This window comes from Pinus tabuliformis, chromosome 5_1 (genome assembly GCF_031772625.1).
Source record: "Pinus tabuliformis cultivar Carrire ecotype Pingquan chromosome 5_1, CPIR1, whole genome shotgun sequence".
Classification (NCBI taxonomy): Eukaryota; Viridiplantae; Streptophyta; class Pinopsida; order Pinales; family Pinaceae; genus Pinus; species Pinus tabuliformis.
In genome coordinates this window covers 476,672,165-476,682,896 of record NC_142305.1, presented here as the reverse complement: position 1 = coordinate 476,682,896, position 10,732 = coordinate 476,672,165, and the positions used below count along the sequence as shown (strand labels likewise).

The window sequence follows — 10,732 nt, the reverse complement described above, 5'->3', positions numbered from 1 at the left end:
TGAGTAGTTTCAGCCAATTCCGGTGCACGGTTTCCAAGAAATCAGCCTCCATCACCATCATCCATTTTTGCATTTTCTCCATATCCGTGCATCCGTTTCAAAACTTGTTTCATGGGGATATGCATATGAGTGATGGTAACCAACCCAAGCAGTTTCAGCCGATTCCGATGCACGGTTTCCGAGAAATTGATCTCTGAAATCTTCAGCCATTTTCCATTTTTCTCGAAATCCGTGCATCCATTGATCACGATTTTGCTATGGGAGATGCATAATGATGATAGGAACATGCTCACCAAGTTTCAGATCAATCCGGTTTACCGTTTGAGAGCAATGGCGAAAACAAGTTCTGGTTTTATGACCATGCAGTAGCAGCAGCTTGAAGGTGCAGATCTGAACGTGGAAACAATTGCATGCAAATCAGATCCGGCCAGAGGACACCTGCACAAGGAAAAGCAATCAAATATTAGTAGCCAAGCCACATGCAATCAAAAAAACCAATGCATGCAGCAATGACAGGCCACAGCAGCTCACGACAGCCATTCAACTTCGAGGTATGTGACTGAAACTCATTCCTCTATTGCATAAATTTAATTTAAAAACTTCATGAATTAATGGAATGGTGGGATTAAGCCACGAATTATCAAGGTTAAGCTGATTGTCTTCTCTAGAACTCAGCCGACAGTCACGCAGTACACGTGGACAGTTGACTCACGTGAAAATTTAAAAAAACAGGAAGTGTTGGCCATTTGAACTCTAGTGCAGCTGATCCAGAAGAGAACATGCAGTTCATGATAGCACTGCAGTCTGCATGTGGCCATGTATGCTTGGCCACTTCACTTCCTCATCATGAATCACACTGTAATTAAAAAACAGGCTCGGCTGACTCTCACCACCCGCTGATTCATTTTCACCTGCAATGTTCTTAGCCGCAGTACGCGTCCTCTGCTCCCACAATCTATTAACTTGTCATCCTCCACCAAGCTTTCTCGGCCATATTTTTTTTAAAACCCACCTATGCAAGGGCGTTCTACAGAAAACGGGTGGGTCTTCTACAGGAAGTACGACACAGCTTTCAAAAGCAGAGAAAATGGATTTTTCTTCGACAAATTTGGAGTCCCGAGAAAGATAATTGCTGCAGAGGATGCCAAGCGTCTTAATGCAGTAGAATTCAGTTTTGAGGATATTGAATCCATAGCTAAAGCCATTGCAAATGCCAGTAAAGCAGTGGTATCAATAGGACCCACAGAGGATGGACCTAGTTCCAAAGTTACTACAACTGATGCTTTGAACGTTATTGAAGAAGCCAAGCTAGCAAATGTGAATCATATTCTTGTGTTTACGAATCTGATGGAGGGTCTTCAAATGTTCTTGATGGAATCTCTTCATTTTTCAGCAACTTGTTTGGAAAATCAAAAATATCATTATCAGAGCTTACTGAAAGAATTGTGGAAATGGGATTAAGTTACACTATCCTGAAGGCCAGTTCCACAGATGATTTTATTTCAGAGAAAGACTGCAACCTTGTTCTTAAGGCAGAAGGAAGTGCAGACGTAAACAACAAAGTAATCAATGCAAATTCAGCATTGCATTCCATGGTTTAAGGTTTCAAAGACACAAGTTGCATCTGTGGTAGCTGGGGTTTTCGCAAACACTTCCATCTCAGAGAACAAGACTATTGATGTTGCAGCCAGCCCTTCTGCACCTTCTCTGCCAGTTTATGAGCTTTTAAGTGCCATTCCAACAGATGGAAGAAAGGAAGTTTTCGCCGAGGCCCAAGCGAAAGCCAAAGCTGAAGAAGAAGAGCGCATAGTTGCAGAAAATTCACGCAAAAAAATAGGAGCTTGCTAAACAACTTGAAGCAGAAGCAAAAAGGCTTGTAGAAAAAGAAGCCGAAGCCACTGAACTCGCTGCCCAAGTCAAGGCAGGTGCTGCAACTACTTCATTTGATTATTTTGCAAGCAAGGCTAAAGCATTCGGTGTAGATATTTTTGGGGCAGTAATCCAAAGCTTGAACAAGAAATTATTGACATACCTCCAACTCCAACAGGAGAAGGAAAATATGGTGCATTTCCTGTGTCCCAGACTATTACAACAGCTCTCATTATTGCAGCTTGGTACTCTTCCAATATTGGTGTGCTATTGCTTAACAAATGCCTACTTAGTTTTTTGATGCAGATACCCAATATTCCTCACAATGTTGCACATGTGTGCCTGTTCATTTTATGGTTTTCTGGCAATTTCATGGTTAGAGATTGTACCAATGCAGTTCATCGTCTCCAGGAGACAGTTTCTTGAGGTATTGGCACTGAGCTTCATGTTCTCCTTCTCGGTTGTTTGTGGCAATATTTCTCTGCGCTATTTGCCAGTCTCCTTCAATCAAGCTATTGGGGCAACAACTCCCTTCTTCACAGCAATATTTTGCATTTATAATAACATGTAAGAGGGAGTCTTCTGTGGTTTATATGGCCTTGGTGCCTGTGGTATTTGGCATTGTTATTGCAAGCAACAGTGAGCCATTATGCCACCTTTTTGGCTTTTTGGTTTGCCTAGGATCAACTGCTGCCAGAGCATTGAAATCAGTTGTTCAGGGGCTCCTGCTTACCTCTGAGGCAGAGAAGCTTCACTCTATGAATTTGCTCATGTACATGGCACCAATTGCTGCGCTGTTATTGCTTCCTGTTACTCTTTTTGTGGAGGTTAATGTATTATCTATTGCTACTGAAAAAGCCAGAGAAAACACCTTTATCATATTCCTGTTGCTTGGAAACATGACCATGGCTTATCTTGTGAATTTAACCAACTTCCTTGTTACAAAACATACGAGTGCCCTCACGTTGCAGGTTTTAGGAAATGCCAAGGCCACCATTTCTTCCATATGATTGCATATACTTGCACACTCATAACAAGGCTGAGAATTCACTAGGAAAAGCAGCAGGCAGCAGGAAGTTAGCAGACTGTTTCTACAGGAAGACAGAGGACTGTTTCTACAGGAAGCCAACGAACTGTTTCTACAGGAAGTTTGAAAAGAGGGAAGCCAAAGGAGAAATCGGCCGAGATTTTAGCCAAGGAGGCCACCAGGGCCATCAAAGATGAGGAGAGAGATTGGTTGCTCAGAGGATGAGCAACACTTTCAGTAGGGGGGTGATGATGAGCCCCAAAAATGGACAATTATTTGGGCTCATTCAACCTCCTAATTTGACTTAATCCACCATTCTCATTAGTTTATTGCATGTTTTTGATTATATTTATGTTAATAGAGTGAATTTGGTTAGTCATTATGCCAACAAGTCTAATGGGTGCTTTGTGTAGCCTTTTTGGTCAATTTGGAGACAAAATTGAAGGTCTTAATGAGCACTTGGCAGCCAAATTCGTGGGAAGACAAGGGAGAGGATTTGTAGGAAGGTGTCCCCTTCATTTATGGGCCCTTACCTCGAATTCTCCACCATCAGCTCGGAGTTCAAGGGCCACCGAATCAATCAGCACAAGGGCAGCCAAGCAAGTCAAGTAGGACTGCTGTTAACTCCAAGTTTTGGGCAGCCGAGTCCCTAAAGTTTAGGAGGACTGTTGGGTCCTCAATTCGTATAAATAAGAAGGCTTAGGGCCTCATTTTGGTTAGCCAGGTTAGCCAGTGGATGTTAGCCAGTTAGCCAGTAGATAGTAGCTAGTGGTTAGTCATTTTGTAGCCAATAGTTAGCTAGTTTATAGTTCGATTGTATGCAATAGATTAGCTTTGCTTTCAGCTCATTTGCAAGTTCTTCTTGTGGACAGTTTTGATGTAACTCTTCATTCTTGATTAATAAAGATGAATCCAGCTTTGCACCAGCTCTAAATCTCTCTTGGGAGGCTGTAGCTCTTGGCGTTGGGCCCATCTCAAGCGCCCAGTACCTCCCTTGTTTATCTTTATGTGTGTTCGCTGCATTCTTAAAATAAAATCTGCTCTTTAGATTTAATTCGTGCTTTGTTACTTAGGTTGCTTTTGACGGTTGAAGTAGCTTTTTATGTTTAGTATGGATTGGTAGGAGTTAGTCATGCGTTTATATCTCTTTGATAATGTTTTGTTCACATGTTGTACGTGATTCTTGTCATGAATAAGGTTGCTGCTCACTGATCTCATTAAACTGTTAGATAGATAATCTAATATTTTGATTGTATGCAAGACGTAGTTGGTTTGATCAGGTAAACACTATGCAGGGCACCTTCATCACCTCCTCGTTCATCTGAGCCTCGTCCAGGTCAGCTCCTCCATCACCAAGTCTGTTTCCTCATCTCCCATCTGCTCTTTTGCCACGTAACCCTACCTTCTTTCCTTTCCATTGCCTAAACCTTCTTTGATGCAAGCTAGACTTCCACACCCTCTCATCACCTCATCCCTCAGTCATTGGGTCATTCCAGGCCCCTACCCTACCTCCCTACCCATTCGTGCATTCTCTCCCACTCACCTATCAGTCAAAAACCCAATCACGAAACATCCTGTAGAAGAATTACAGAACTTCCTGTAGAAACCCTTGCAGACTTCCTGTAGAAGTTCATAAACACGGTTGCATGGCATCCAGACTTTGTGAAACTCTCAGAAAGAATGTTAGGGATCCCTTAGACCCTCTCTGTACCATCCCAACCTTTCCCAAAGCATTTCATCCCTTGATCCATCCTTGCACAGTGGAAGACTAGTTAGAAGCACATGCATGATAATTTCAACAACTTAAGCAAAAATACAAAAAGATGTTTTCTTCAGATAGTGATAACTTAGACACATGCATTTTACCTTCCTAGAAGTAATGGCATCTCTTTTCGTAGTTTGCATTCTTTCCTTTGCATCAGTAGGACTAGTTGGTAGAATTAGGGTTTTCTAGGGTTTGCGTTTCTTTTTGGCTTTCAGTTTCTTTCCGCAAGTAGATTAGCTTCCTTTGAGTTAGCTTTCGTCCATCAGTTAAAAAGCTTCTTCTAAGAGCTCATAGAAGTTGGCTTGAGCCCCTAGCGGACTTGTGCCAGCTGACCAAGTGACAGTTGCGGCAAGAGCTAGTACTTGTGCATACAGCACCGTCGCTTCCAAGTTTGTTACGAACTACTGGGTTGATAAAATTAAAGAAGGAAGCTCCAGGAGTTGTAGCATTATTGCTACAATACTGGAGCCCACCAGTATTATGTAACGTTGCTCCTCTTGATGTTTGTGATATATTATTAGGGCAACCATACTTGTGGAAGCGACATGTTGTGTATGAGTCAAGGCCTCGCACTATTATTGTTACCTTGGGAAATAAGTAGTACAGGATACTAGAGGTAGAACCGCCTACCTCCATCTCTTTCAATACTGCACAACAATGCAGTAATCTCATTTCCAAAACTGAGAAATATGTTTTCCTGATGATACGTCTTCAAGGAAAGAAGAAGAAGGTGGCCACGACCTCTAGACAGGTCCCCTCTGCACAACAACAAAAGATGGACAAGGTCGTGGAGGAGTACGAGGACATCATAACCTCCCTCGTAGGGGTGCCTATATACTGTCAGGTTAAGCACACCATCGATCTGACCCCAGGTACGTTGTTGCCCAATGGACCAATCTATCGGTGCTCCGTTCCAGAGAATGACGAAATCAAGAGGAAAATTTAAGTGTTATTGCAGAAATGTCACATCCGGCCGAGTTCATCACCCTATGGGAGCCTAATCGTGTTGTTGCAGAAGAAGGATGGGACTTGGAGACTCTGTATTAACTATCATGTGCTCAACAAGATCATTGTCTAGAATAGGTACCCGATCCCACAGATTGACGACCTTCTGGAACAACTCAAGGGGGGGAATATTTCAGCAAGATCAACTTGAAGTCCAGATATCACCAGGTACCAATCGAACTCTCCGATGTGTGGAAGACTACTTCAAAGCCAAGGAGGGAATTTTCAAATGGTTTGTTATGCATTTCAGGTTGACGAATTTTCCTATAACCTTGATGAGGCTGATGGATGACATATTGCGGCCATTCACCAACTCATTTGTAGTGGTACACTTGGATGACATCCTGATCTTCAACAAGAGTTGGGAAGAGCACCTCCGCCACATCTGACAGGTTATCCAAACACTGCGACAACACAAGTTGTGTGCCAATTTGGAGAAATGCACTTTTGGCATGACCGAGGTTCATTATCTAGGATACATTATTAATGAAACGGGGGTGCATATGGATCTAACTAAGATCCATGTTATGAAACCAGCTCACAAAAAGATATAAAAGATAGATCAATGCCGTAGAATTTAGCCTCTTCGAGGGGGAAACCTCCTTTACATTACACAAATGAACAATTCTTGGATGATACAAATGACAAGACCTCCTTTCTATATATAGGAGTCTAACGGGTCATAATATAATCAGAGTCGACATAACAATAATAATGTAAGGGAACAATAATAACAATAGTGGGCTTCTATGAGGCACAATAATAACAATATTGGGACTACATGGGCACACCAATATAATAAGGGGGTTGTACTAATAGAAATAATGGGTTACACTAGTAGTATAGGGACCAAACATGCCCCTCTCCTTCAAAAAGTGTTGTCCTCAACGCTTCAGTAGTTCTTGATGCTTCTGTATAAAATTCTTGTCCTCTCATGTGGAATCCTCAGCGGGTAAGTTATTCCACTTGATGAGATACTCTGAAATTGATCGATTCCATAGTTGTCGGGTTCTTGTTTATGTGACTTCTTACAAAATTTCAATTTGATTCTCAGAGAGAAAGTTATGATGATTTTCCCAAGGTCACCTATTTAAGATTTAATTCGGGAGTCTAAAAAGGCCCTAACTTCCTCAGATCATATATCCGAAACTATAGCAAACCAATATCTAAAATTTAGACCTGAGATTCAGACCGATTGTTTCTCAAATGGGGTTTTTTTTTTGCTTCTGAAACTTCGTAGTGAAAACGTTATAGCAAAAATTCCCCGATGACTTGTTTTAGATGAAATTCTGGAGATTAAAAAAGCCCTAAATTCCTTAGATCATATCTCCGAAAATATAGCGAGACAAGATCTAAAATTCGGACCCAAGATTTAGCACGATGTCATCTTAAATGGTTTTTTTTTCTCTTCTGAGACGTTGCAGGGAAAAAGTTATAGCAAAAATGTGACGATGACCTATTTGGAGTAGCGAAACCCTAGAATCCAAAGCTTAGATACCAAATGTTATGAAAGCAGCTCACAGAAAGATAGAAAAGATAGATCAGTGCCTTAGAATTCAGCCTCTTCGAGGGGGAAACCTCCTTTACATTACACAAATGAACAATTCTTGGATGATACAAATGTCAAGACCTCCTTTCTATATATAGGAGTCTAAGGGGTCATAATATAATTAGAGCCAACATAAAATAATAATGTAAGGGCACAATAATAACAATATTGGGCTTCTACGGGGCACAATAATAACAATCTGGGGACTACATGGGCACAACAATATAATAAGGGGGTTGTACTAATAACCATAACGGGTTACACTGGTAGTATAGGGACCTAATAATCCAGGTCATTCGGGATTGACCAGCCCCAACCACTCTGATAGAGCTTTGCAGCTTTCTGGGTCTTGCCAATTTCTATCGCAGGTTCATGTTGGGGTTCTCTCATATCACTTGGCCTTTGAGTAAAGTCACCAAGGGAGGAGTGAATGCACAATTCTTTTAGTCTGAATCTCAACAGAAGGTGTTCGCAGAGTTAAAACATCGCCTCTACTTTGCACCAGTGCTCACATTACCAAACTTGCAACAACCATTTAAGATCGAGACAAATGCCTCTAAGTATGCTATTTGGGAAGTCCTTACTCAACAGGAGCATCCAATGGAATATCACAGTGAGAAACTTTCATACATAGTTTTGAAGTATCCCACTTATGACAAAGATATGTATTCCATTGTGCAGGCCTACCACCAATGGAAGCATTACATTTTGGGGAAGGAAACAACCATCCACACAAACCACAGACCCTTGCAGTTCATACAGATGCAAAGGAAGTTGCAGAATGATCGCCATCAAAAGTGGTCCACATACCTGCAAAAATTCCATTTGAATATCAAGTACAAGAAGGACAACACCAATAATGTTGCAGGGTGCCTCAACCGACCAACGATCATGGCGTTAACCACCGTGCTCAACTCTTGTGGGCACGAGATCTCTGATTGGCCACTTCTCTACAAAAGCAACCTAGAATTAGGCCACACATACCAGATGCTCTTGGAGGGTCAACAACTTCCAGATTTTCACCTACAAGATGCACTATTATGCCACCTGGGACACCTTTGTGTTCCTTCAAGTGGGCGTGCCAACATTATTTGGGAAGCACATTGTAGCTGGGTCGCTAGGAATTTTGGGGTTGAGAAAAGAGTGGCAGTATTGCAGAAGTATTTCTATTGGCCGAATATTCGACAGGATGTCAGGAAGTACATAAGATCATGCACTACCTGTGCCATTGCCAAACCAACCATCAAGAAGTAAGGCCTCTATATTTCGCTTCCTACCCCTAGTCGACCATGGGAATCCATCTCCATGGATTACATGTCGGGCCTTCCATCTAATAAGTAGGGAAATGACTGTGTTTTTGTGGTCGTCGGCAAATTCTCGAAGAATATCACAGCAAAATCCACTGCTAAACTCTTCTTTGAATGAGTGTGGGTACACTTTGGGATCCCATAATCTATCTTCTCAGATCAGGATAGTAGGTTACTTAGTACATTTTGGTCCAGTCTCTGTTTGATGTTGGACACCAAACTCACTAAGTCCACAGCTTTCCATCCCCAAAATGATGTCTAGACAGAGGGAGTCAACAGGATAATCATACACATTCTACGCATGTACAACTCAAACATCCACACACATGGGATAAGAGCCTCCCTTATGTCCAACACAACTATAACCGAGCTCTCCACAACTTCATTGGCCACAACCCTTTTCAGGTGGGCTTGGGATTCCAACCACTATGTCCCATTGATGTGTCCATACCATTTGCAGCTACTCAGGTAGATTCGACTCATGTCCAGTCTGAAGCCGACAAGAAAAACAACTTCATTAAGCAGATTCAGCACATCTGCCAACAGATCCATGGGATTCTAGAGAAACCAATTTCTAAGTACAAGCAACGACATGATCAACATCGGGTTCCACACAAGTTTTAGGTGGGTGACAAAGTTTGGTTGCATTTGTAGAAGGAACACCTTACAGGATCATATCGGAAACTCAAACCACTCTGATATGGTCCTTACACCATTACCAAGGTTGTGGGAGACAATGAATTTGAGATTAGCATTCTCTCACTCCTTGGCCTACACCCAATGTTCAATGTGGACTACCGTCAACCATATTTCCCACCATTGCTGGACACATCAGACATTTCAGAAAAACTCACACCTATAGAGTTAAATCCAGACTACATGGAACAAGACACAACTGATTGGATCATGGACACACATATCAAGAATATTGACAACAAAGGATCCAACTATATCGATTTGTCAAAGCGGGTCAACTCCTTCACCAGGGCAAGTGGCTCACAAGGGACCAAGTTCAACAGAAGTTTCCTCATCTCATGGATGAACTCAAGCATGGATGCCATCATATTTCTCCACCTACACCATGAGGAATTTTCCTACCTCCTAGTCTTTAGGCTTTCTCGTATATCCCTCCATTCACTAGTCAAGGATTCTAATGCCTAATCGAGACTCCACCCTCCAAGCTTTACCGTATATTCCACCATTCACTAGTCGAGGATTTCTAGGCCTGATCGAGGGCACACACCTTTAGGATTTACTGAATATCTCTCCATTCAATGGTCGAGGATTCGTAGGCCCATCAAGGCATACAAAATCTGACTTTACCACAATTCCACCTTCTTCAATCCAGGGATTCCTAGGCTGTGTTCTTTCTTTCAGAGACCACTCACTCAATTTCGAAACCATCCAATAATCCAGCTTAACCAAATACAAGAGAACACATCACACCATGGCTATCCAGAAATGGCAAGGCAAGGCTAAAGAACATTGTCACCCCTGGAAAAACCCATGACAATGACGACAAGAGAACCAAATACACACATGCATGCCAAATCTAGCAAGGAATCACACATGCAAATTGATACCTGCAAATAATCTCATTGTAGTTGCTTGATTTTTCTCTTCCTTTCTTTATCCTCATTTACCTTTGCCTTCTTGGTCCTTCCTTTGCTTTTCTTGATCCAATGCTAGAGTGCTTCAAGAAAACTCTAGTGTCCAAGAGTGAGAGAGAGAGAGAGATCTAAAACTGAACTGACAAAAAAGGTACCAATTGATCCTCATAATCCTTTTTATTAACAAGGCCTCTATTTTCTTGAATTTTGCATTAGTTTCCTTCATTTTCCTCCTCACATGCAACCTGTGACCTTTCACCTTCCTTTCTCCTAATTTCCATTATTTTCATAAACAAAATGTCAATTAATGCCTCATGCCTTTCCAAAGCCTTTGTCATTGCCCTTACAATTTCCTTAGCCATAATAAACCAAATGAACACCCACACTAGGATGTTTTTCCCAACATTCAGTTTGGAATAAGTATCCCATGACATTGGTTTTTATTTTGCCTTTAGTAACTTTATTATGTAGAATTTTGACCAGGGTTCTTACAGAACCCTCCACCTTGGGGGAACATTATCCTCGCTGTTCAATGACACCTAACACAAACAAGGCTACTGAGAAGCAAAACATACTGCTGATTGATCTTTATAACTTAGC

At 41.7% G+C, this 10,732-nt stretch overlaps 2 pseudogenes; both read left to right on the top strand.

Moving 5' to 3' along the window:
* The first annotated feature begins 1,014 nt into the window (after window positions 1-1,014).
* LOC149165562 (protein PLASTID TRANSCRIPTIONALLY ACTIVE 16, chloroplastic pseudogene) lies at window positions 1,015-1,987 on the top strand (annotated as a pseudogene).
* Window positions 1,988-1,989: 2 nt separating this feature from the next.
* Window positions 1,990-2,879, top strand: LOC149165561 (putative sugar phosphate/phosphate translocator At1g12500 pseudogene; annotated as a pseudogene).
* Window positions 2,880-10,732: the final 7,853 nt, after the last annotated feature.